We start from the raw sequence: 27,644 nt of genomic DNA, 5'->3' as shown, positions 1-27,644 counted from the left end.
CAGCACAGAGCCCGATGTGGGGCTCGAACACACGAACTGTGATATCATGACCTGAGGTGAATTCTGACGCTCAACCGACTGAGCCACCCAGGCGCCCCGATCTGATACTTTATATATGAGTAGCAGTTTTCTTGACTGCCATGGAAAGTGGACCATTCCAGGCAGGGGGACCAGAAAAAACAAACAAACAAACAAAAAAGGAGCCATACATTTGAAGAGTTTATTCTGCAACTGTGTCAGAATGGTCATGACATAGGATTTGCAGCAAAAGGTAGCAAGAGATAATAAGATTTAAGAGGAAAGATAGCATTCAATTTTGGAATTTCTTGCATTGAGTTTATGGCCAATGACAAATCAGTTACTGAAAAGTTTTTAAAAGGAGGGCGACATGAACAGATGATGCATGTTGAGAAATCTCATTCTATTACAGGATGGAGTTGTGTGGGGTGATGGGTACACGAAGACATAACAATTATACCCATTGATGGATACACGAAGTCATCAGACATACCAATTAGTTTGGGGGGTATTATTATTATTATTATTATTTACAATAATCCAGCTACAATTTGTGCTAAAGCAGTGGCCAGATGAACAGAATAAAGAGGGATTGACACAGAAGAGATTACAGAGAAGTTGTAACTTGGGTGTGAATTAGCTTGGGTGTGAAGGCAAGAAGAAAATCGGATCTGTAGGTGTCTAGTCTGAGTGAATGGGTGACACTATTGACCGAAATGTGGAATAAAGGAGAAGGAACAAGGCAGGAGATGAGAAGACGGGTTCAGGGTTCAACTGCCCTTTCAACATCCAACCATTGAAAGAAGACCCCGAGCAAACTTGTTCTCTATAAAGTATCTAGAAAGGTAGGTCTCCGAGTTGCCGGGATGGACACACCACAGAGCTCCTTGAGAAAGGATCTAGTTACTTTTCATGACAACAATTTAAAACTATGGATGGTGATTTTCACGTAATCAAGACCTCTGTATCTAGACCAGTTTAGGATCAGTCATTAGGGTTTGTCAAAACCAAGGATAATAAACTCCACGGGTTTCGGGGGCAAGGCAGATAGTGCTGGTCAGATGAGCACTGCGGTAAATCAGAAACGTAAAGTCCCGGCCGCCTGGGTGGTGCAGTCGGTTGAGTGGCCAACTCTTGACTTCGGCTCAGGTCATGGTCTCGCAATTCGTGGGTTCAAACTCCACGTCAGGCTCCATGCTGACAGCGTGGAACCTGCTTGGGATTCTCTCTCTCCCTCTCTCTCTCTCTCTCTCTGCCCCTCCCCTGCTTATGTTCATGCACGCTCTCTCTCTCTCTCTCAAAAATAAACTTTTTATTTTTCTTTAAAGAAAGAAATGTTAATTCCTATCAAAAGGAGAAAGCTCTCACTCGTGTTCCAAATGGCTGTTTCTTGCTTTACTAGAAGATCTGTGTTGTCAGATCTTGGAATGTTACAAAAGAAATTGTATTTTTATGGAAATATATGTGTATGTAATCGCCTCCATCCTTCCACGTTGTCAAGTAACTTCTTTTTAAAGCATACTATACTAGCTGATGAAATTCATCCATGGCCCCTGGGCTTTAAATCTTCTCTAAAGCTAAAAGTTTATATAATTGGCTTGTGCTATCACTTCGGGATAACTTTGTGAGAAAGGGGTCTCAAATTTTCTTATACAACTAGCTCCCTTCATTGGCCTTAAATCTAATTCTTCCAAGGCTGAGGGTCCTTCTCCATACTGTTGCAGGAATTTAGAAACAAGGTCCTATTCAATGTATCCGTGTTGTTCGTCATTTTACTGAAGTCAGCGGGGCCCTTTCAGGCTTCTCGTTTCTGAACAAATATTTTTTATATATATATATATATATATTTTTTAACATTTATTTATTTTTGAGACAGAGAGAGACAGAGCATGGACAGGGGAGGGGCAGAGAGAGAGGGAGACACAGAATCCGAAACAGGCTCCAGGCTCTGAGCTGTCAGCACAGAGCCCGACGCGGGGCTCGAACTCACGGACCGCGAGATCGTGACCTGAGCCGAAGTCGGCCGCTTAACCGACTGAGCCACCCAGGCGCCCCTGAACAAATATTACAGATTGGTCTATACACATAGGACAGTAAGTCTATAGATACAGAAAGTTTTTACCTAGAACTGCGATTATATGGGGCCATCTACAATGAGTATATAATCTCCTCACATTAGAAGAAACAAGAACCAGATAGACAAAGGGCACTGCTCAACGATCACACGATGAGTTTCTCCCAGAGTGTGACCCTCCCTCCTCTGTCTCCCACATGCCTGGGCTGAAAGCTCGTTGTGTCTTTGATTCATCTCTCTGTGGCTGTATCAGTTAGCTGTTGTCACATAACAAACAATTACAAAGCATCAGTGGCCGAAAGCAGTAGGCAATTACTTCTCATTCCCACGCCTGCAGCTCAGCTAGGGTTCAGCGGTGTGCTCCTGGGCTTGGCCAGGCTTCAGGTCTGGCTCATGTCACCTGGGGTCACTCTGCTCCCGTTCTGGGGCCCAGGGCACCTGGGAGGCAGAAGAGTGGCTCCCTGAGGAGCCAGCAAAAACACACAATGCCTTTAAAGCCTGGGCTCAGAATTCATGGGGTGTCATTCCCAACTACATTCCTCAGGCCACAGCAAGCCACTTGGCAAAGTCACAATAATAATCAATGATGTCACACAATCTCCACGAGAGCCCTATGGAGCATAGAAAATCACCTCCATTTCCCAGGTAAAGGCACGGAACGGCAGACAGATTGAACGAATGGATGGATGCGACACGCACTGACCAATAATTGGCAGAATAAGCTTTCAAAACAGATCGCTTCTACACCTCGCCACCATCGAACGCTGGATCTTTTCTGTCTTCCATGCTCCGGAAGTTATTGCCTCATCTTCAGAAACTCATTGTAGTTCTGAGCCTTGGAAGTGTGTTGGCTGTATCAGTAATCGATCCACGTCTGTGCGTTACACAGTTATAGTCATGGTCAAACCCTGTAAGGTCAAACCCCTGCGGTTACAAGATCAAAAGGAATAGAGGAGAAAGGCCAGACAAACAAGACTGCAGGAGAAAGACGGGCTCCTTCCATGGCAGCAACCCCATTTCCCCCCGTTCCTGGACTGAAGTTACGACAAAGAACGCAAATGTAACTCTGTACCAAAATAATGGTGTGCAACTATTGGGCGACGTGTTAGCTGTTTTACCTTATAGCTTAGCCTTTGAGTTAGAACCGTAAATAAGAGTGAACACTTTCCCCCTTGACACACAGCCCCAGAGACCATATAAATAACCAGAGCCGATTTAACTTGGGAGTTCAGATAGAGCAGACAAGGGGTCATGACATTAAGTCAAATGTCACTCTCTCTCCTTTTTGTACTAACACAGATTCCTAACCAGAAAGGGCAAGATCTGGCCATGACGCTGGCCATAAAGGGATAGGTGATGAATTAGGTGCCGAGTCAGAGATCGTTGATCCCCTTTGATGTTCTTCTGATAATGAGGGAGCCTAATCTCTCTATCAGCCTTTTCTGTGCCCTAAATCTTAATGCTGTGTTTCTAATTTGGTCCGCACTGAAAACTGTTGTTCTGATGATTTTCAGGTTTACCAGACTGTCTCTTGAGACAGAGGAATTGCCTTAATCCGACAGAGACTTTTTCTGGAAATTAGAGTCCTGGACTTGAATCGTTTCCATCCTCTCTACTAAGCAGGGCCCTAGAAGATTTTTCAAGGACCTGCTGAGCGCCATGATTTTTGCTGTCCACCAGCCAAGACTGAACAATCACTGAGCTTTAACAGGGGATCTACCTTGTCCAGCAAGAGAAATTATATTTTCATGTAAACACATGTTTAGGTAAACTCTCCCAGCTGGTACTTTGATGTTAAGGGAAATTCAGGAGTGCCTTCAGACCCTCAATCAGCCACCATCAGAGGTCGGTAGAGACAGGGTCTCAAGCTACCTAAGCCCAGACTTGCCAACATCAGCATCATTTTTTTTCTGATATCTACCACTGAGCCCTGCCCCCTCCATGGCTAGTCTGGAGCTCGGTAGAGAACCATGGTCTAGTCCAGGAGTCAGCCAACAATGACCTGTGGACCAAGTTTGGCTCACTGCGTGTTTTTATAAATAAAGTTTTATTGAAATACATGCATGCTCGCTTGTTTATGTGTTGTCTACAGCTGCTTCTGTACTATAACAGCAGAGTCAAGGAGTTGCAACAGAGACCATCTGGCCTGCAAAGCCTAAAATATTTACAATCTGGCCCTTTGCAGAAAAAGTTTGCCAATCCTGGGCTAGTCCTTTGGATATCTAAAAAAAGATATGTCCAGGTCCTTGAACTGAGAATTATCTCCAGCACAGCTCACTGTCTCTCAATTGTTAGGAAAATTCTCTATCTTATAACTGGAGTAGAAATATTGTGAATTAATGTGTTTAAAGCTTAGATATTATATCGGTTTTAAGATATATCCACCAATTATATCTTTATATTTTATATATGTTTATGTATGTTTATATTCTTTGACAATCCTTCCATCAAGAGGGGGAGCCTCTGTCTCCTCCTCGTGGATCTGGGCAGGCTTGTAACTCACATGTATCCAATAGAATATGATAGAAGTAACGTGCTATGACTTCTGAAGCCACAAATGAGAAAACGATGGTGTAGTTTTCTTCTTGTTCACCGGGACACTTATACTGGAGTCTTGAGCCACCTTTTAAGAAGTCTGACCACCTTGAGGCCACCATACTGTGAGGAAGTTCAAGCCACTTGGGGAGGTGAAAAAAAAATGAACCCTTGTGCACTGTGGGTGGGAACATAAATTGGTGCAGCCACAGTGGGAAACAGTGTGGAGGTGCCTCAAAAAATTAAAAATAGAACTACCCTTTGACCAGTGGGATTTCCACTTCTGGGTATGTATCTGAAGGAAATGAAATCATCATCTCAAAAAGATATTTGCAACCCATGTTTGTTACAGCATTACCTGCAATTAGCCAAGATATGAAGACAATCCAAGTGTCCATCAATAAATGAATGGGTTACGAAAACTTGGTATACACACACACACACACACACACACACACACACACACACTGGAATTATTATTCAGTCATAACAAAGAAGGAAACCCTGCCATTTGCAACTACATGGATGAACCTTGAGGGTATTAGGCTAAGTGAAATAATTCAGGCAGAGAAAGACAAATACTGCACGATCGCTTATATGTGGATTCTAAAAAAACAAACTAAAAAAATCAGAGAGCAGATTGGCGGTTGTCGGGGGCAGGATGCAGGAGTGGGAAATGGGTGAAGGCATTCAAAGAGTATAAGCTTCCAGTTTTCAGATGGATACGTTCCGGGAATCTAGTGGCCAGCATGGTGATTACAGGTAACAATACTGTATTGCATATTCGAAAGTTACTAAGAGAGTACATCTTAAATATTCTCACCACACACACACACACACACACACACACACACACACACAATTTGTAACTATGTGAGGAAACAAATGTGTTAACTAGCTTTATCACAGTAATCATTTTGCAACCTATACATATATCAAATCATTACATTGTTCACCTTAAACTTATACCATGTTATATGTGAATTATAGCTCAGTAAAGCTGAGGGCAGGGGGTGGGGAAGAAAGGAAAGAATGACTCAGAGTGTAGAATCAGAAGCCCAGAGGGTAAAGACAAGAGCCATGGCAATAACTCTCAAGGTCTCGTACTGAGCGCTAATCAAGGAACAGACATTTGCCTGGCTAGATGTCAGAATAGCTATGGACGAGTGGTTGCCATATATCTCTTTCCCTCGCACATCTGTTTGAACTGCAGTGGCTATTGTAGTGATTTCATCCTTAAATCATCATTGTGTGGTAGTTGTATGGAGAAGCAGATGATTTGTCTAAGTCTTTTTTTTTTTTTTTAAGAGAGAGAGAATAAGTGGGGGAGAGGGACAGAGAGAGAGAATCTTAAACTCAGCACAGATCCTGACACAGGGCTCGATCCTACGACCCTGGGATCATGACCTGAGCTGAAACTAAGAGTTGGACACTCGACCGACTGAGCCACCCAGGCGTCCCTCTAAGTCTAGATTGAAAGAAGCATACGCAAGGAGCACCCCCCCGAGAGCCTCGCCCACGCCTGGACATGAGTTAGACAATGAAATCCTGAAATCCGATGCCAACTCTTATCTGACAGATAGAATCAGCTTCCACTCATGTGGGGGAGCCAACTTTGGGAAAAAACACAAAGCATTATGAAAAAGAACAAGAATAGTTGAAAAGGGCTCAAGAAAAATTATGGGAAAGTATACAGTCATGGAAATCAGATCCCGATGAAGACGAGGGAGGGACGCTAGACCCCTCTATAATTCAGCAAACGTAAAGGCACTTTTTCTTGCCCACTGCGACACCACTTAATGTTGAAAACAGTAGCCGACAATTTTCCTTGCTGCCTGAGGACTAGCCAAGGGCTCGCCTCACCACCTCACCTCACTTGTATCACATACTGAGATTGATAAACGAATGAGTGACCCAGGTGCCACATTTGTATGCACTTTTTTTAAAAGACTGGAACATAGAAATTCTTAGTGTCTCTACATCAGGAGCTAGAGAACAATATTTGGCCCTCCAGCTGAACAGCCTTGCCACAGTCGACCCGGCCCAGCCTCACTCTGATCTCAGACTCAGTAGCACGATAACAGAAGCCATGGAAGAAAGAAACTGCCAGCTTGCCAAGTCTAACCCAAACCTGGGTCTGGCTGAAAAGGCTCACACAGATTCCTTTTATAACAAGAATACTCTTACGCCCAGGTAGCATCTCCTGTGGTTGACTACCTGTGGCGGGTAGATAAGTTTGTTAGTTTTACTTCCGCAAACCCACAAGAGAAAAGACCGAGCCCTTGCGACCTCGGAGGAGAGCAGAAAGGGCAGAGACTAAGATCCAGACCCAATCAGCAGTCAGGTCACAGCCAGAATTAGTTCCTGTTGTGTTTAGACCATGCTAGTTTCAGTCATCATTTCAAGATCGGAGGTGATTCAAAGCTGAGAATTAAAGCATCTTCAGTTCCGAGCCCGAGTTGGGTTCCATCTTGCCAGCTCCTCTCCCCGCATCATGTAAAGCTGCTGGGACAAAATGGGACCATCTGAGCGGGAATCGGATAATAATAGCAAAGAGGAAGTAGGTTGGGGAGGGACGGTTGAGGCCACTCCAAGTAACCAGAGAACCCATTAGTTCCAACAGAATCCTTGCCAATCCCATTGGCCGCCATGAGCCTGTTTCCCCAGGAGAGCCCCAGGGATGAGGGTCTGGCTTGCTGCTGTGAGCACAGGCAGAGCCCTGAAAACCCAGGGGGACTGGGGACTGGAAAATCCAATTGGTAATGATGATCCCTATGAACTATGTGTGTCTGCTAAGGAGTGACAGTTCTCTGAAACCTTAACACCTTGTCACTTGCACACCTGAGACACGGGTATATACTGTGAGCCCCACATGCAGCGTTACTGAATATCAAATTCTACATTTCGGGCACCGGCCTCTCAGGGGAACCCAACCAACACAGAAAACATCAATGCAGACACATGCACAGTTTGATTCAGTGGAAAAGCTTTCCACGGGGACCTCGGAGCTAAGCAGCACAGCAGGACGGGCAGAGCAGGGCACACAGAAACAGAGGCAGGGCACAGAGATTTTAGCTAAGATGTTAAATGACCCGGGGAATTGATGGACGAGAAGAAAATGGAGATGAGGGAAGGAGAAGCTCAAGAAGGAAGAGAACAGGGGCACCTGGGTGGCTCAGTCCATCTCTTGGTTTCGGCTCAGGTCCTGATCTCACAGTTGGTGAGTTTGAGCCCCGCATTGGGCTCTGTGCTGGCAGTGCAGGACTTGCTTGGGATTCTCTCTCTCTCTCTCTCTCTCTCTCTCTCTCTCTCTCTCTCTCTCCCTCGCTCTCTGCCCCTCCCCTGCTCATGTTCTCTCTCTCTCTCTCAAAATAAAAATAAAGGTAAATTAAAAAAAAAAAAAAGAAGGAAGAGAACTAAGGGAAACAACGGCAGTTTGTAATACAGAAATGATGGAAATAAGAAAACCTCTATTTTCCGGGGTCCCTGGGTGGCTCAGTCGGTTAAACATCTGACTCTTGATTTTGGCTCAGGTCACGATCTCACGGTTTATGGGTTCAAGCCCTGTGTCGGGCTTTGCGCTGACACTGTGGAGCCTGCTTGGGATTCTCTCTCTGTCCCTCTCTGCCCCTCCCCTCCTTGATCTCTGTCTCTCTCTCTCTCAAAAAAAATAAATAAACAGGGGCGCCTGGGTGGCTCAGTTGGTTGAGCTTCCAACTTCGGCTCAGGTCATGATCTCGTGGCCCGTGAGTTCGAGCCCTGCGTCGGGCTCTGTGCTGACAGCTCAGAGCCTGAAGCCTGTTTCAGATTCTGTGTCTCCCTCTCTCTGACCCTCCCGCGTTCATGCTCTGTCTCTGTCTCAAAAATAAGTAAATGTTAAAAAAAAAAAAGAAAATCTCTATTTTCCAAAACTACCGTCTTTTATCATGCAGTGTCATGATTATTTGTTTACGTCTCTCATCTTGCCTCAAGTTCAAGACAGAAAAACTATCTAGATTGCTAGCACAGCTCTCACAGTGTTGGCAAGGTTCTTGGAGTAGACGTTTAATAAGCTGAATATAGAGAAGGGACAGGGGGCAGAGGGAAACCAGCCTGACGAGCTTAAGGCTGAATGCCCAGAGTTCTTCCTCAGGGGCACCTGGGTGGCTCAGTGGGTTGAACGTCCAACTTCAGCTCAGGTCATGATCTCGAGGTTGACCAGTTCAAGCCCTGCATGGGGCTCTGTGCTGTCAGCTCAGCGCCTGGAGCCTGCTTCGGGTTCTGTGTCTCCCTCTCTCTCTGCCCCTCCCCCACTCGTGTTCTGTCTCTCTCTCTGTGTGTCAAAAATAAATAAACATTAAATAAAAAAAAAGTTCTTCTTCAGTATTTAAACAATCTCTGTTTCTGTTTCCATCTCTCTCTCTCTCTCACCCACGTGAAGAGCCTTGGAAGCATCCGTCATTTCTCCCTCTTCCTCGACCCAAGTCTCCATCACTTTCCTACCCCCTCTGCTTCCCAATGTTACCTGTGTCCATAACTTCCTTCCCACCCTTGGCATCTCTGGCCTGATTATACTAAGGCTTCTTGGGCTGCCAGTGTGATCATAGCCCCAAAAGAAAATAAATTACTTCATTTATTTTTAATTGATAGTTTGATGAATCATTAAAATAATCATTATTTTCAATCATGTAAAAAAACTGGGGGGCCCCTGGGAGGCTCAGTCGGTTAAGCGTCCGACTCTTGGTTTCGGCTCGGGTCATGATCTCGTGGTTCGTGAGTTCCGGACCAGCACTGGGCTCCACGCTGATAGCGTGGAGCCTGCTTGGGATTCTCTCTCTGTCTCTGTCTCTGCCCCTCCCCCGCTCACTCTGTTTCTCTGAAAATAAATAAACTTTAAAAAAATTAAAAAAAATTTTTTTTTTTTTTTTGCTTAGAAATGCCTCTAGTTTACAAAGCGAGAGATCGCTGTGCCAAGTTCTGTGTTTTTTTTTTTAAACCACTTATAAAAAAGATGTTGACAATTCTTAGAGGAAGAAAAAGCTGTGTTACTCATTAAGTCAGAGTTACACACGGATTATATTTATAACATATATTTGTGTATCTACCATTTAGAGAGAAAAGGTAGGGAACAGCAAAGCGAGGGCTGCAGCAGTCAGATCTCTGATACTTGATTGTTTCTCACAAAGAGCGTTTGTTGGCAGAAGGGACTAACCAGAACCATCCTTGCTTGAATTGTGATGGCTCCCTATCATCTACAGGGCAAAGTCCAAGGCCAGGTATGTCCTTGTTAGTACTATCAGGGCTCAGCCCATATCCCTTGAATCCCTTCTGAGATTTCTGGGTACCTCTCCCCCTGAGTCCCCCAGCTTCTGTAACCTTTGCATCAAAGGACGCATAGTTTAGACTCTCTCTAGAATCCGCACGAGTGGAGCCTCCGGCCCCAAGTACAGAGAAGCAAAAGTCAAGGCAGCCTACGACTCACTGAACTAAGAGCAGGAAAACCCAGCTCCCTTGCTTCAAGTAGGGACCAACTGTGAGGTGTAACTTACACTCCAGAGTTCCCCTGCAGATCAAGTCGAGGCCAGGACTTTGCCTCAAATCACATCCTTGCTGGGTACCTCATTTATCCACTGATGCATTGCAAACTCCTTCCAAAATTAATGGCTTAAAACAACAAGCATTTATCATCTCGTTCAGTATCTGAGGGTCAGGAATCCGGGAGCGGCTCACCTGGCTGCAGGCGGGTTGTCAGCAGGGGCTGCAGTCGTCTGATGGGGACGGAGGGTCTGCTTCCAAGATCACTCACATGGCTGTTGGCAGGAGGCTTCGGTTTCTTGCCAGATGGGCCTCTCTATAGGGCTGCTCACACGACGTGGCAGCTGTCTTTTCCCAAAGCAAATGATCCAAGAGGAGAGAGCTAGTAAGTGAGCAAGAGAGCACAGAAACAGAATCTAATCTCAGAAAGGACAGATCATCACTTGGGCTATTTGCTGTCGGTCACACAGAGCAGCCGGCACAACGTGGGACAGGATGGCAAGAAAGGGTACCAGGCAGTGAGGATGATCGGGGGCCCTCCTGGACACTAACAACCACAGTGGGCCTCCTGCCTTCTCCACCCTGCTCCTCCCATTCTCTAATCAGATTTTTCTAGAAGCACTTCTCCCTCCCCACCCAGTTTTATTGAGATATAATTGACATACAGCCCTGCTCAAGCTTTTGAACAGTATGACTTGACTTACATATATTGTGAAATGATGACCACAATTGGTTAACATCCACCATCTGATATAGATACAGAAAGAAAGAGAGAGAGAGAGAAGAAAGGAAGGAAGGAAGGAAGGAAGGAAGGAAGGAAGGAAGGAAGGAAAGAAAGAAAGAAAGAAGAAGGAAGGAAGGAGGAAGGAAGGAAGGAAGGAAGGAGGAAGGAAGAAGGAAGGAAGGAAGGAAAGAAGGAAGGAAAGGAAGAAAGGAGGAAGGAAAGAAAGAAGGAAGGAAAGAAGGAAGGAAGGGAGAAAGGAAGGAAGGAGGAAGGAAAGAAAGAAGGAAAGAAAGAAAGAAAGAAAGAAAGAAAGAAAGAAAGAAAGAAAGAAGAAGGAAGGAAGGAGGGAAGGAAAGAAGGAAGGAAGGAAGGAAGGAAGGAAGGAAGGAAGGAAGGAAGGAAGAGAGAAAAAATTGTTTTTGTTGTGATGAGAATTCTTAGGATTTACGCTCTTGCCAACTTTCACGTACCTACCGCAGCGTTAGCTATAGTCATCGCGTTGTACATCACATGCCCAGGACTTCTTTATCTTCTAACTGGAAATTTGGACCTTTGACCACCTGTCTCCAGTTTCCTCATCCGCACCCTCCACCCCCCTGCTTCTGATAACCACAAATCTGATCTCTTTCTATGAGTGTGGCTTTTGTTTTTTCGGTTTTGCTCTTAGATTCCACATGTAAGTGAAATCACACAGTATTTGTTTTTCTCTGTTGGACTTATTTCAGTTGGCAGAATGCCCTCAAGGTCCATTTATATTTGTCACAAATGCAGGATTCCCTCCCCCCCTTTCTGGCTGAATAACGTTCCCTTGTATATACATACCACATCTTCTTCATTCGTTCCTCTGTCGATGGGCACTCACGTTGCTACCCTGTCTCGGCTACTGAAAGTCACGCTGCAATGAACACGGGGTGCAAATATCTCTTCGAGATCCCGTTTTCAACTCCTTTGGCTATAGACCCAAACGTGGCATTGCTGGTTCACGTGGTAGGTGCATTTGTAACCTTCGGAGGACCCTCCATCCTGTTTCCCGTCGTGGCTGGACCAGCTTCCATCCCCACCCGTGGTGCACGGTGTTGCCTCTTCTCCACATCCTCACCAGCATCGGTTATCTCTTGACTTTGTGACGATGGCCATTGTAGCGGGCATGCGATAGCTCACTGTGCTTCTGATCTGCATTTCTCTAACGTGGGTGATGTTGAGCATCTTTTCAAGCACACGTTGGCCATTCATATACCTTCCTTCGACGGACGTCTATTCAGCTCTTTGGCTTATTTTAAAATTAGACGCTTTGTGTTTGTTTTGCTGTTGAGTTATAGGAGTCTTAAAAAGTATCCTTTAGGGGCGCCTGGGTGGCTCAGTCGGTTGAGCATCCGACTTCAGCTCAGGTCACGATCTCGCGGTCCGTGAGTTCGAGCCCTGCGTCAGGCTCTGGGCTGATGGCTCAGAGCCTGGAGCCTACTTCGGATTCTGTGTCTCCCTCTCTCTCTGCCCCTGCCCCATTCATGCTCTGTCTCTCTCTGTCTCAAAAATAAATAAACGTTAAAAAAAATTTTTTTTTTTTTAAAAAGTATCCTTTGGATATGAACCTCTTTTATCAGATATATGGTTTGCAAATGCTGTTTTCCATTGGGAAGTCGTCTCCTCCCTCTCCCTCCTCCTCCTCGCCTCCTGTCCCTCCTCTTCCTCCTCCTCCTTCTTCACGTGCTTCCTTTTCCATTGCTGCTTCTATAAGGAGCACTTCTTAAGGAATCACTGGCATCTGAATCCCGGTCTCAGGGATTGCTTCTGTGGAACCCAACTCAAGCCCGCAAAGTCCTCCACGATGTGGCCTCCGCCTGCTTCTCTAACGTCGTCGCTTGCCAACACGTGCTCTTCCCTCGGTGCAGCAACTAGCTTGGAAAGGATGCTGGGAATCCCCTGTACCTTGTATGTGATCGTTCTCTGCCCTCACTCGGGGTCTTAGTCCTCTCTTTATCTCTACCACTTGCTACCACTAGATATTTGTCAAGTGAATGAATGAGTGCATACACCCCAAAGCACTCTCTGTCCTTAATTGGCTCCTGCACGGAGGAAACGACACGAGGCTCTGTTCTGTCACCTTGGGCAGGCGTGAGGACTTCACCACGGCCTCCAAACTCGGCGAAAGGGAAACGGAGAAATGCATTCAGTCATTTAATCATTCATCAAGTATTTACTGAAAGCTTACCATGTCCTGGATGCTTCCTGAATCACTGGACAGAGGGCAGTGGAAAAAGACACTCAAAAGTCTACCTGCAGGGCGTATATTCTAGTGGAAGAAATAGTAACAGCCAAAAAGTATGGAGTGTCGCCAGGTCCCGGGCACTGTCCTAGATGGATATAGGTCGGCACACGGATACGGATACAGATATAAATAGATAGATCACTTCATTTAATTCCTACACAACGCTTATGAGGTAGGTCTTACCATTTTCATTTTGTAAATAAAGAGAATAATACACAGACCATAAATAGCGGAACTGGAATTTGAACCCAGGTAGTAATGCTAAAGAAAAAAATTATTCGTGGCTCTTGTTAAAAATGATGACTCTTGGGGCGCCTGGGTGGCGCAGTCAGTTAAGCGTCCGACTTCAGCCAGGTCACGATCTCGCGGTCCGTGAGTTTGAGCCCCGCGTCAGGCTCTGGGCTGATGGCTCGGAGCCTGGAGCCTGTTTCCGATTCTGTGTCTCCCTCTCTCTCTGCCCCTCCGCCCTTCATGCTCTGTCTCTCTCTGTCCCAAAAATAAATAAAAAACGTTGAAAAAAAAAAAATTTTTAAAATGATGACTCTTTTCAGGGGGACCACTGCGATGGGGGTTTTGTGGTAGAGAAGAGAGATCGGCTCAACCTCAGAAACAACAAGAACAAGTAGAGATTTGCAGTCAAGGATCGGGCTGGGGGTCTGCGGATGGGAAATTATTAAAAGGGGGCATCAAGGTAGGGGGGATATCTCCTAAACCAACTGCACAGGAGTTTTACTCAAGGCAGGCCAGGGTGATAAGATATCAAGGGTGGGGGAAGAAGGAATTGGGTCCGATGTCATGGGTTGTCAGATACCAAGGCTGGAGGGGGAGGAATCTAATCAGATATCAAAGGTGGGGGATTTTCACTAAACTGCCCCAGCAGGATTCTTGCTAAAACTGGACTGAATGGGCCAAGGACGGAGCCCAAGGGCAAGACCTCATCAGAACGAGGACTCACAGGAGCCTGGCTGGAGTTAGGGCCAGGACAGTCTTTCGGTGGCATGTTCCAGAACCCATGCTCTTGCCTACTCTAGTCAGCCAGTGGGAACTGCCTTGGCACGGTCGTGCTAACTACAGAGCTCTTTGCTTATCTGGATTTTCTTATCCCTGCAATATGTGCTACTTTAAATTTCTAAAAAGGGAAAAGAGTGAAATTGTGCTGATATCTTGCTTACCTAGAATAAAACTGCCACTTTGAGCCGGAATGGGCGTGAGAGGTAACGCAGTGGAGAGCAGACAGTGGGAGTTGGGTCGGAGCTAGAAACCGTGGTCCTGTCCCCGTCGTCACCTGCACGGCAAGGGAGCTGGGCGCTATGGTTCCAAGATTCTTTCCTCCATTCCCTCCGCACAACCTTGACGATCTAGCCGTAAGGTTTCACCACCTTTATGGCACGTCACCTCGCATCATATTTATCAGCCTGCGTACCTCATTTCCCCTGTGCGACTGTAAGCTCTCGGTACAGTGAGTGCTCCCGTACACAACATTATACATCCTCAACACCGTGCCACCTTGGGCGTGTCTTCCGGTGTTGAGAATGGGCCTCCATAGCCAAGGAGCTCCCTCAAAATGCTCCTTCAAGGTCACAGAGGACACGAATAAAAGAGTCCAGATCGCCATGCGGGCAATCCTGTCCCATTCCGAAGCTGGTGCTCTCAACGCGCACCCAGCGACTCAGAGAAGAGCAGTTGCTTGCATAGAATTGCTGCCGGGTCAAGCATATCATTCTCCGAAGTCTCCCTCAAAGATTTCTCTCTCAGCCACACACAGACTCTCGCTCACAGGTTCAACGTGTACATTTCGAAATGCCCCAGATGGCACAGCTCACCTTGAAATCTGTCCTTTTTGTGAGCAAGGTAGGTCCTGGCTTGAATTCTCAGCTCGAAAACACCGTGGGGATGTACTGCAAAGGAGATTATTCAGAAAGATAGATTTTATCAATATTGACATCTTTACTTCTTTTTAAAAAATGTTTTTAAACTTTATTTATTTTTGAGAGAGAAAGAGAGAGAGAAAGCGAGAAAGAAAGAGAGAGAGAAGGAAAGACAGCATGTGTGGGGGAAGGGCAGAGAGAGAGAAACACACACACACACACACACACACACACACACACACATTCTGAAGCAGGCTCCAGCTCTGAGCTGTCAGCACAGAGCCCCATACGGGGCTCAAACTCATGACCTGAGCCGAAGTCAGGTGCTCAACCGACCCAGGCGTTCTGACATTTTTATTTGTTTAGATGCATGGGAATTCATTGTATTATTCCTTGCCTGCCTTTACTTCTTAATTGCTAAATAATATATATATTTTTAAGAACAGGGAGGCATTTTCCCCCAAGGATACCGGCTGCATTGAAGACTGACATAGTTTCAACTTCCCCGTGATACCCGGGCTCCCATAAGGCTGTAAGTGTTCAGGTCCCAGCAGGAAATACATAATGTGCTTGAAGGGGTAACTGAAGGAGAGTTTCCAGATGTGATCACTTAGAAAATAGTGGGCAGAAATAAGAGAAATCAACAGAGAGGGTGCAGCACCTCAAGACCATTAGTAAGAATTAGGAAAACCATTAGCAAGGGAAGCCAGCTATTTGAGGAAGCAAAGGAAGCAAGTGTTTGAGGAGATTTGGAGGGTTGTGGACAGGGCGTCCACAAAGAAGCCCAGCCAGCAGCCTGAACAGCGTGGGGAGGGATGGATGTCTATCTCATCCACCTTCCCATTTTCTGGTGCTCCCCGCTGGCCTCGCACAACCAGAAACCAGGTGAGGGAGGGGGGCTCGATGATGCAGCCCCCAGCGCACAGAACCGGGTGGAGAAGAGTGGGTGGAAAATCTGGAGCTGCAAAGTGAATATCCAGGTCGGGAGCCAGCCCCGTCCGCCTGGAGCCCAGCTCGTGAGAGGCCAGATGTCAGAAAAGGGGTAGCAGAGGCTCACATGTAGGTTGTGGCGTATCTACTCTTCTAGGAGTGAACACGCATCCATTTGGCCAACAGGAAATTTCCTCGGTAACAAATGGTTGGATAGATATATTAGCTCTGCTTTCCTTTTTTTTTTTTCTTTAAGTTTATTTGTTTTGAGAGAGAGAGAGAGAGAGACAGAGCACGAGCAGGGAGGTGGCAGAGAGATGGAGGAGAGAATCCCGAGCAGACTCTGAGCCATCATCACAGAGCCCAACTTGGGGCTCGAACTTACAGACCATGAGATCATGACCTGAGCCGAAGTCAGACGCTCAACCGACTGAGCCACCCAGGCGCCCCACCTCTGCTTTCCTTAAAGGGAGAAAGTCAATCCACCCATAGAAGAGAAAGAAGAGAATCAAATACCATACCGAGGAAGCGTAGCTTAACCATAAGAGTCATGCATGTAACATTCAAAAATTCAAACATGTTGCAGGGCTGGCCAACGGGGAAAAGAAAACATGATTAAATAATGCAGGAAAGTCTGTCCACCACACGCTCCGTAGGCTTATGTCCGAAGGTGAGCGTGAGACAGTTGACATCAGTCCACCGATTTCCCCCATCAATCTCATAGTGCAAGTGTTTGTCACGCTAAGTGTGATTCTAGTGTGTAAGTGCAGATGCTTGCGTACCCCTTATGGCGTATTTTAGATTACTATATATGTCAACGTTTACGTACGTGTGCAGGTTTGTATGTGCAAAGCCATGCCTACTATTCTTTAGAAGCAACTTAAGAAATGTCCAAGGGTTTTAATGCTTTAGAGCTGTGATCAACACTTTTTAAAACTAGAAAACCCCTGAAAAATATTTTTGAGAATGAACTATTTTTATGTATTGTTTTCTCTTCACTGGCTTTTAAGTCTCACTCCTGCATAAGCTATAACTCTGCTGTAATCCCTTACCCACCAGGCAGACGTTAGAAAAGGAGCCTGGGGAGAGCCCATTGTGGAAATAGGTCGAGAGGAAAAGAAGATTTCTTAGCAGAAAAATAAATTAAAGTCCTTGGAAAAATCTAGTAACTTACTAACTTTTGTTTCTGTAGATGAACATTTTTAAATGCTTAATAATTCCCTTTAGAAGGTCAGCAATAAGTAGTCCTTAATCGCACAAAGAAATAAAAAATATACGCAATTATATTCCATGTCATCATAAGAACCAAGGATAGGGCTTCAACGTTGGATGGGTTCAAGCCCGTCTATAACACCTGGAGTTAACTGGTGAACTCTGATCTCAAAGTCAGCAGGGATTAGGTTGTGTGTACTAACAACTATCCCCCAACTTTCAGGGGCTTAAACAAATCAGAGCTTATTTTCTCTTTTTGGTCACCTTTATTGAGGGATAATTGACAAGTAAAAACTGTGTATATTTAAAGTATACAACGTGATGATTCAGTATACATTAAATATACTAACATCTCCATCACTTCACATACTTTTTTATGAGAACACTTAAGATCTACTCTCTTGGCAAATTTCAAGTATATAGTATGGTATTAATTAATTAATTAATTAATTAATTTTAGAGAGAGAGAGAGAGTGCAAGTGGGGGAGAGGGGCAGAGGGAGAGAGAGAGAGAGAGAGAGAGAGAGAGAGAGAGAGAAACTTAAGCAGCCTCCAAGCTCAGTACAGAGCCTGACTCAGAGCTCAATTCCATGACCCTGGGATCATGACCTGAGCCAAAATCAAGAGTTGGATGCTCAACTGACTGAGCCACCCAGGCGCCCAATGTTATTAACATTATGTTATTAACATTAGGTCCCCAGAACTTATTCATCTTATAACTAAAAGTTTGTACCCTTTGACCAACATCTCCCCATTTCACACACACACACACACACACACACACACCTGCCCCCAGCCCCTGGTATCCCCCATTCTGTTTTTGGGTTCTCTTGAGTTCTACTTTTTTATATATCACATATAACTGAGATCACATATGGTCACATATGGTATTTGTCTTTCTGTGTCTGGCTTATTCCACTGAACATAATGTCTTCTAGGTTCATCCGTGTTGTCACAAATGTCAGTTTTTCCTTCCCTTTTGTGATTTAATAATATTCTACTATATATACGTACAACACATTTTCTGTATCTGCTCATCCATTTGATGGACACTTGGGACTTACTTCCCACTCACTGAGCTGGGGCTCTGCTCTCTGTCATATTTGTCCTCTCTCTAGAGCTCAGCCCGATGGGAGCCCCAGAATATCAAACATCATGGGTCATGGTGCTAGAAAGGAGGGTCTCACAGCAGTAATCAAATGCCTACTCTACACTCTACAACTCATACCTCTCTGACCAGAACTGGGTCACGTGGGTCCACCCAACAGGCCCGAGAATGGCAATCATCTTGCATCCAGAAGATGAAGGGCCAGATATATTTAGTATTTAGCTTTAGTGGCTATCACACCAATATAATGCCCTTTTCCTTATCCTGAGAGCAGAGATTCGGACCTCGGAAACTGAACGGAGGAGAAAACTGGGGTCTTTGGACCTTGGGTCAGCAAAACCAGAGGGAAGATTGAAGCCCGTGTCATCAAGACACTCTCTTTCAGAAGCCTGGAAGTGTGGCCACTGATGGCACTTGCCAGTGGTTGAGTATACTAGCGGCACGGTCTTTGATTGTGATACCCTGTGGGCAAATATTTGGAGAATGCACTGCTAATGTATGGAAACGCATCTACAAACTTCATACAAGTCCTACTGTGCAAATATATGTTATGTACATGACTACACATTATGTACATGACTATTACTGCTCTAATAATGTTCCCCAACCAATACATCATCTCGCACCCTCCTTGGGGTATGGGCAGCCCACCTTGGAGACCCTCCCCCTGGAGGATCAAGAGGTTTGAGTCACATTCTTACAAGAGACCAACAGGAAAGGGATCTGTTTACGTAAAATTATCTGTAATCCCAGATGTGACCCCGAGTAATAACTTAATATCTTGGTACATTGCCTTTTTCTCTGCATGGCTATCCATACACGGAAATGTTTTTAAAAAGATACCATACTGAACAAACTGCTTTGTAACCCCCTTTTCACAGCGAACACATTGTGAACAATATATTGCATATTCCCCGACATCATTTCTATAACTTTTATCATTTTCCTTACTTCAACGGTAATATAGGTTCCTTGTGAAATCCTATTAAATGTGTATAAGCAAAAAGCGAAAAAGGAAAGATTACTCATTTCCCATTACGCAGACATGACCACTTTTAAAACTTTGCTGGGGCATCTGGGGGGTTCAGTCGGTTGGGCGTCCGACTTCGACCCAGGTCATGATCTCACAGTTGGTGGGTTCGGGCCCCGCGTCAGGCTCTGTGCTGACAGCTTGGAGCCTGGAGCCTGCTTCGGATTCTGTGTCCCCCTCTCTCTGCATCTCCCCCACTCATGCTCTGTTTCTGTCTCAAAAATAAACATAAAAGAAAATTTAAAAAAAAAAGCTTTGCTGTTAATTTTTTTTTGGCCAGTTTCTTTCCAATGTGCTCGTGGTCCCCCATTAATGGGATCCCGTTATGTCTGCTCTTCTATAAACTGCTGTATCATTTCACATGATATGAAATTTGATATATCGTTCATCATTTCATATGAAATGAAGTTATATGACACATATTTTCGTATGTATTGTGTATCTTTCTAGATAATACAACCCCATTTGAAGGACTCTCTGTGGCAATGTTTCCAAAACTGATGTTCTCTGAACATTGTTCTAGAAGATTTCCACAGCTACCTTGAGAGAAAAAGAAATTCTGCGGTACAATAAGTTTGGAAAATAGTGCCTGTTTGAATTGTCATAACGCACATTAGTTATTAAAGTCTCTGAAAATCCTACAACTGAAGAAAAATATTTGACTTTGTTTAACATGGTATTTCTCAAATTTATTCGAGCATGACTCACTTTTTGGAAACACTTCAAATACCCACGCTCAGAGCAGCACTAATGACTCTGTAATTATATTCCAGTTCTGTCTTCTTGAACATATAAGTTGTCACAAATTTTCACTGCAAATAGCTACATTGTAATGAATATTCTTGTTTCTACTATGCCCTTCATATATTTTAATATGAATTTAATAAGGCAGAATTATCAGCCTGAAGAGTATAGATTCTGAAAGTTTCTCTCCTGACAAATCAGTTCCCAGAAATGTTGAACTTATTATTTATATTCCTACAGTGGGGACATGAGAATACCCATTTCCATACAACAATGTCTGCTTTGGATTTTATCACTAAAACAGTAAGTAAATACTTAAGTACATAACTGGTCTTTTTGTCTCAAAAGCAATTAATACTTATCATAGAAAAAGTTTTAATTAATACGAGAGAGAGAGAGAGAGAAATCACCTACAATCTCATAACTTAAAAATAACCACCATCAACATGGGAGACAATATGTAAGTATGGATGTTGTTGTTTTTAAATAAACCTGTAATTATGCAAGTTCTATATCATGCTATTTTATAATTAATATTAGGTCTTTGAAGTGTTATCACACTGCTTAAATAATTTGCATTTAATACGAGCAAAGCTGAGCAGTTTTTCAGACATTTATCATCTCTTAGTTTCTTTTAGATAATTGTTTGTTCACATCTGAGGGTCACATTTCTGGTGAAATCTTTGTGTTTTCCTTATTATTTGGGGGTTCCATTTATATCCATAAAGGAACTTAACTATGTTCATGTATGTTGCAAATATTTTCCCCACATTTCGGTTCTGTTTTCAATTTCACATGTGCAGTGCTTTATATGTAGAAATTTCTGATGGTTACATAGAGATTGTTTTCTTTGGCGATTGATCACGTAAAAATTAGAAATCTTGTCTACCTCAAGATTATATTATTTTCTTCCGGTACTGAAGGTTTTGCATCTGGGATCCAATGGGAGGAACAAAAAGTAGGTGCCATAGCCAGGAAAGTGGGCATTATGTACCTTCTTTATCTGTGTTCCAACCTGGTCCACGTGGTTTAAGTAATGCTGTGCACGAACCCCTCTCAAATCCTGCCCCAGTTCCTTTCCACCTTTTGGGGTCACCAGAATATTAAAGCTTTAACATATCTTCCTCTTTATCGTGTCTGCAAATCCAAATATCATGCCGGTCATGCCGTATTCCTCTGCCAGCACATTCCGTTCAGTCAAGTCTATTGATTCAAACTATTTTTTTTTCTAAAAACAAGATATTCTCGGGGCGCCTGGGTGGCTCAGTTGGTCAAGCATCCCGACTTCGGCTCAGGCCACGATCTCACAGTTCGTGGGTTCGAGCCCCCCATCGGGCTCTGTGCTGACAGCTCAGAGCCTGGAGCCTGCTTCCGATTCTGTGTCTCCCTCTCTCTTTGCCCCTCCCCCGTTCATGCGCTGTCTCTGTCTCAAAAATAAATAAAAACATTAAAAAAAATTAAAAAAAATTAAAAAACCCAAGATATTCTCAAGTGCATACACCCATTACAACATCTCTAACCAGATATCTTTCTATATTCCTGTTATTCAACCTACTACATTTCCTTACTCTGCCAAAATAGATTTGTGCTGATCAACACATACCCATCAAAGGGTATCTCGTGTAATAAAGATAGTGTTTGGGTGAAAATATTAGGAGAGTTAGCAGGGCGCGGGCATAGTGAGATCAGCTTTAAGCTTTAATGAATTTGACGACATAAAAGAGACAAACTTTGCTAGTGACAAGATACAATTAAAACAAATATTTTTTTTAATTTATTTTTTTTTAACGTTTATTTATTTTTGAGACAGAGAGAGACAGAGCATGAACGGGGGAGGAGCAGAGAGAGAGGGAGACACAGAATCGGAAGCAGGCTCCAGGCTCCGAGCCATCAGCCCAGAGCCCGACGTGGGGCTCGAACTCACGGAACACGAGATCGTGACCTGAGCTGAAGTCGGACGCTTAACCGACTAAGCCACCCAGGCGCCCCTAAAACAAATATTTAATATCACTAATAATCAAAGAAGTTTGCACCAAAATAATAATGAGTAGCATTTTTCACCTGTAAAATTAGTCAAGATTCTAGAAAGATAACACCCAGAGTCTGCAAGGGTATGATCAACTATGTGTGGCCACAATGGATGGGAATATAAAGACTTAAAATCGCATTTCTGGAGCCCGAGTTGGCAATACTTATCAAGAGTTTTTAAAGATCATTTGACTTGGCACTTCTACTTCTTTTTTCTAATGTTTATTTATTTTTGACAGAGAGAGAGAGAGAGAGAGAGAGAGCACGCGCGCAAACAGGGAAGGGGCAGGAAGAGAGGGAGACACAGAATTTGCAGTGGGTTCTGTCAGCACAGAGCCCAATATGGGGCTCGAACTCGAGAGCCATGAGATCATGACCTGAGCAGAAGTCGGATGTTTCACCGACTGAGTCACCTAGGTGCCCCTTGGTACCTCTATTTCTAGAAAAGCAACCTAAAGAAATCATCAGAAGGTTATTCAGACTCTGCTACAGTTGTAGTGACCCCTAGGTACTAGGTACTTTAAATACGTTGATTTCGCTATTAAATGAAGATCCTCCCCAACCACCCTGGTCCCCCCCATCAGTAAGTGGCAGAGCGGAGAATGAATCCCCAAATCTGCGAGAACCCCAAATCCATTCTCCAACCATGAGTAACTTTCTTGTCTTCTGTCAGCCTCTATGTTCTAGCCGCTGAATGAACTGTCTGGCATACAAAGATCTCTGAGTTTCTTTCCATTTTAAGTAAGTAGATAGTTTTATGTCCCAGAGGACTTTGCCTCATTGCCGTAAGGGATTCAGGAAATCGCTGTCAGATGTCTTAACTGGTGGCCATTTTCCCACCATCTTACGAAGAAGCTGGTAGAATGAGATGGGGCAGAGGCTGCCAGTGACCCAGGGGTTTGGACCATGGGGACCCCCCCCCCCAACCCACCCAAGCATTGCCCAGGACAAGTCCTGGAATTAAACTTTGGATCCCTAAGCTCACTTTCCCGGGAGGAAGTCGCTCCACACCTTGACCGCCCTCACACCACCGGCACCATTGGCCTCAGACACACTTCTCCAGACGGACGTCCAAGGGCACCGACAGAGAGGATCCCAAAGGGGAAAATACAGGACTGGCACCAGGGAAATTGGCTTCTTTCCCGGCCCTGTGACTTACCCGCTGGCCCTAGGCAAGCCACAGGACTGTTCCAGTCCTCCACTTCCTCCCCGGAAACATCGAGAAACTGTGGTGTGGACAGAAAGACAATGCAACTGGGAGCGCTTTGAAAAATGAGAAGCATTGTACAAATGTGAGGGGCTATTATGCAGTTAGGGAGGAATCGAAGAATCTAAAATTGTCTTGCATTTGAATAGTGTTTCTTATTTTGCAACATGCTCTTCTCATTTTGTCTTCACAGCCGCCGTGTGAGAAAGTAGGGCAGTTATTCTAATCTCCATTTTACAGATGAGGAAACAGAAGGAAAAGAGGCAGTGCCAGCCCTGGAAGGCAGGCATCCTGATTCCCAATCCCAGATTCATTCTCGCCTATCTGCAAGTGATTTGCCCTTATCGGCGGTGCAGGTGACACGGACAGGACATTGGAGGACATTTGTCAGTAACGGGGATGGGGTGTCTGCAGGGCCTGAGCCGAACGAAGAGTAGTTGGCCCCCTGAGGCTCGTTTTGGGTTAACACATGGGCTTTCTAGGAAAAAGAGTAGAGTTCCAGGATTTCTGCATTGCCACGCAGGGCAGGTTGAAAGCCCGAATTCGATAAATACTAAATGCTCAAAGAGACCCAGCATACATTGTTAGTACGTGCCTCCATCAACAGTGTAACCTGTACTGTCCCGCCCAGCAGGGGCAGCATTAAGCTGTCCCCAGAGCCATCTGCCAGAAAATTAGCATCTAAGTAGGAAGCTCGGGGTGAGGACTCACAGACATGTTTGATTTTGCCATTGAAACAATTATGAAAAGCACATTTCAGGTGCTCTGGCTTTTGCAGAGTGTTTCTGCGTCCCCGGGAGTCCCAAAATAAGCCTGTAAGGTAGACTGAAACCACTCTTAGAAGTGACTTATCAAAGAACGCGCAGTCAACGAGCTTTTATCATTTGAGGTGTGAGCAAGCCCAACAGTCCCGTTATGTGACCGTGACAGATTGGATTATTGTCCAGGATACTCCCTTGGGCCAGAGTACCCTGGAGCCTTGGCCATTTGATTGGCTTTGCCTCACACAGTCGTAGGTGCCAGTCCCAAACCAGGGCCTGAAGAGGAAGCCTGTGTTCCCACTACCTTCTTTCGCTCACATGACCTACCACAAGAAGGGCACGCTCTAGGAAGTGGCTGATACAAAAAAAAATAATAATAATAATAATAATAGGGAGACATGTGGGGGTGCCTGGGTGGCTCAGTTTGTTAAGCCTCCGACTTCGGCTCAGGTCGTGCTCTCACGGTTCGTGGGTTTGAGCCCCACATGGGGCTCTATGCTGACAGCTCAGAGCTTGGAGCCTGCTTTGGATTCTGTGTCTCCCTCTCTCTCTCTCTCTCTCTCCCTCCCCCTCCCCTATTCATATTCTGTGTGTGTCTCTCTCTCTCAAAATAAGTAAACTTAAAAATTTTTTTTTTTTAAAGAATAAGGAGGCATGTGGAAAAGACCTGAACCCAACGTGCATCCTGGTGCTCAAACCATGGGGGGCCAACCTAGCAAAGCCAAACAGTAGCTGAGCCGTGGGTGAATTAGCACCAAACAAATAAATGCTAGGTATTCCTAGCTTCTTCATTATCGTTATGCAAAATATTGTTGCAAGGCGTTGACCGACATCGTTGCCTTCACTAGAGGCAGTGATTATATATTGCAGGGCTTAGTTGGATTTTTAAAAAAAGAAGTTCTTTTTTTAAATTGAAAGATAATTAGCATATGATGCCATATTAGTTTCAGGTGGGCAAAATAATGGTTAAACACTATTCTATACGTTATTCGGTGCTCATCAAGATAAGTATATGCTTCCTCCCTAAAAAAGGGATTCTTGATTCTTAATGGGGGCAGGTAAGAATTTCTCTATATGAAACAAGAAATGTTCCATTTCTTTTTCTCTCTTAAAGCAAATTAATTATGGCTCCATGTTTCCAAGCGTTACGGTGATGACATGATCAGTATCACTCCGTACTAGACTTTGACTTCGTCCCCAGTGTGTGGTCTCATATAAATATCCCGGGCATATGTATCACCAGATACATATGGTGATACATACATGGAGGAGGGGCCCAGAAAGCCCCCGTTTTTCGCCCTGGCTCCTTCACTCCTCCAGAACTTCATCAGTTACTGCAAGTTCAGAAATCACAGCGGTGAGAGAGAAGGTTGTACTTTTTACCGATTGACATCATCCAGGATCTGACGGAGTTAAGCCGAGTGGAAATCCCTTGGATGATACTGAGTCTGACAGTAACAGTTTGAGGACCATGCAGTTTTGAGAATTCACGTCGAGTCGCGACGATATCAGGAAGACAAAAATAACTCTCTGTGTCTCCATTCATTCGAGACTGCTTTTATGCCTCCCAGAAAATTTTTATATTTGTGTTTGCTTAGGTCCTGTACGTTTCTTCTTAAGTGCATTACTAAGTTTTTTACAGAGATTCCCCATGGCCGAGGATAAATGCCAAGTTCCTTTGCGTGCCTAGAAATGTTCTTCACTATGTGACCCCTCCCCACCTGAGTAGTCTCGCCACACTCCGCTTGGAGTACTCACCCTTCCTGGTGGCGACATTATGTTTCGTTCCCGGTGAATTACATGAATGCGCTCTTCGATTTTCTTGCTTGATGCTTTTTAGACACCTTCCTCTTTGCTTGGGATGTCATCTGACCATCTCATGCTATCCTTCAAGATCTAATTCTAATGGCACCTTCTCTTGAATGGGGGGGTGGGGGGAGGTGTCCAGGGCTAAAGTGAGGCAAGACAGGTGCCCAGGATGCAGAATTTCGGACACTCACTCTCAGGGGCATGCGAATGGCTCCTTGAGGGATCTCATTTATCCTACCCTGTGCCTGGCCTCCCTCTTGAATGCTTTCCTTAATGTACTCCACCTCTTTCCCCAGAACAGATCCCTCCTCGTGCAAACTCTGTACCTTTCTGTATTACAACACTTAACCACACTGGATCGCATTTTCTTAGGACAGAGATCATGCCTTATCTTTGTGGCAGGGGCACCATGCGTGACATATTGGATGAATAATAATTGAATAACCTCCATTATATACAAACACTTATTTTGTGCCAGCCATGGGTCTAAATGCTTTACTGAATTGACTTACTTAGCTCTCGCAGAAACCCAGATAGATATTATTATCCCGGTTCCGTAGCTGGAGAAAGGACAAAAAGCGATGAAGTTCATTGCAATATCACACAAGGTGAAGTGGTAAACGCTGGGATTTGAACCCAGCTCCTTCTAATGCCGGACCCTACGTGCATCCCTAAGAAACTTGAGTCACATCACTGCACCGCAATGGATACGAATTAAGAGGGAAAGAGCATTTTTGTCATGTAATTCAGGATCTAAGACGACAAGGGCAGCGAGGCTTGATGAGATGCGGTGTCCCTTTGGCATATTGTCCTCCTGGTGAACATCCTAAAATGCTGAGTTCTTAAAAAGAAAAAAAAAAAATGCTGACTTCTTCCCCCAAAGGCATCGATACTGGTAAGGAGACACGATCCTAAGTCCTGGTCCCAAATTTAAAAACAAAAAAGCCAAGTAATGCTTTCGATGGCATTGACCAAGGACAATTGCTGTCCAAAGGGATTTGAGCCCTCTTGATAATCCAGCCAGAAAAATTCTGTCTCCTTGACAATGGGTCATTTGCCAGTCAGAGGTTATGGAGACACCTGTGCCTCTGCCAGCGGCCCAGATCGTCAGTCATGAGCGGTGAGCACCAGACCTGGTGTATCACCACTTCCCTTTCTGCGGTGTTACTTCCCACGCAGGACAGCTACCCCGCGCTTCTGTCTTCTCTGCTGTTCACAGTGTGTAGCTGAAACACGCGTAGCTGCCTCCAAGGCTGAAAGACATTCTTCATCACGGTACCGGTGGGAAATTGATGTCAAGCTGGGAGTCCTGAACTCCAGTGCCTGGAACAAATGAGTGAGCTCGGCCAGGTAGGGACTGGAGCAAATTATAACCCACATGCTGTATGGATCGTGCCTTGTTTGGTTTCTGTATTTCTGATGCTCTTAGGGTGTTGCTGGCCCTGGAGAGACCGCCCTGGGAAGGGCTAGGCTAATTCCTAGAGATGGTGAAGGACAAGCCGGCCCGCATGCCTTGCATAAGCAAACCGACCAAACCGGAGCTCACACCCCCAACTTTTCTGTAAGGGCTTCTTCATACGCTCTGGGCCGCCGTCTCCTCAGGACCAAGTACCAGACAAGTAAGGGCAGTCCCACACCCCGGAGCTGCTGAAATGATTCATTCTGGCCAATCCCAAGCCTGCGCATCCCGCCTTGTCTTTGCCTGTGATACCACGATAAAGGATGTTGCCCTCATATCCGCACTCCTTCTGCCTCCTGACCAACCCTGGTGTTCCCCCGTGCGCCCCTCCGCCCCGTGGCATGGCCTAGCATGGCAT

At 45.0% G+C, this 27,644-nt stretch overlaps 2 long non-coding RNA genes across 4 annotated transcripts in view; both read right to left on the bottom strand.

Moving 5' to 3' along the window:
• Positions 1-206: 206 nt before the first annotated feature.
• LOC109256542 (uncharacterized) lies at positions 207-12,201 on the bottom strand. The gene is made up of 4 exons (XR_002075704.2): positions 11,688-12,201; positions 10,337-10,523; positions 2,063-3,000; positions 207-1,818 (listed from the first exon to the last, which is right to left on the bottom strand). It is a non-coding gene; the product is annotated as an uncharacterized LOC109256542 (long non-coding RNA).
• Positions 12,202-12,955: 754 nt separating this feature from the next.
• LOC109256539 (uncharacterized) overlaps positions 12,956-27,644 on the bottom strand; it is a 42,693-nt gene continuing 28,004 nt past the window's right edge. For 2 of the 3 annotated variants that reach the window (XR_002075700.2, XR_008419318.1), the window contains exons 2-3: positions 14,304-15,029; positions 12,956-13,003 (exon numbers count right to left, since the gene is read on the bottom strand). This is a non-coding gene — a long non-coding RNA (uncharacterized LOC109256539). Of the gene's footprint in view, positions 13,004-14,303; positions 15,030-23,209; positions 23,963-27,644 lie in introns of those variants that run through there. The other variant, XR_008419317.1, reaches the window with a different exon arrangement.

Source organism: Panthera pardus, unplaced genomic scaffold (genome assembly GCF_024362965.1).
Source record: "Panthera pardus isolate Hobbes unplaced genomic scaffold, ASM2436296v1 HiC_scaffold_5, whole genome shotgun sequence".
NCBI lineage: Eukaryota > Metazoa > Chordata > Mammalia > Carnivora > Felidae > Panthera > Panthera pardus.
Note: the sequence above shows the minus strand (reverse complement) of the source record. Positions and strands in the feature narration are given on the sequence as shown.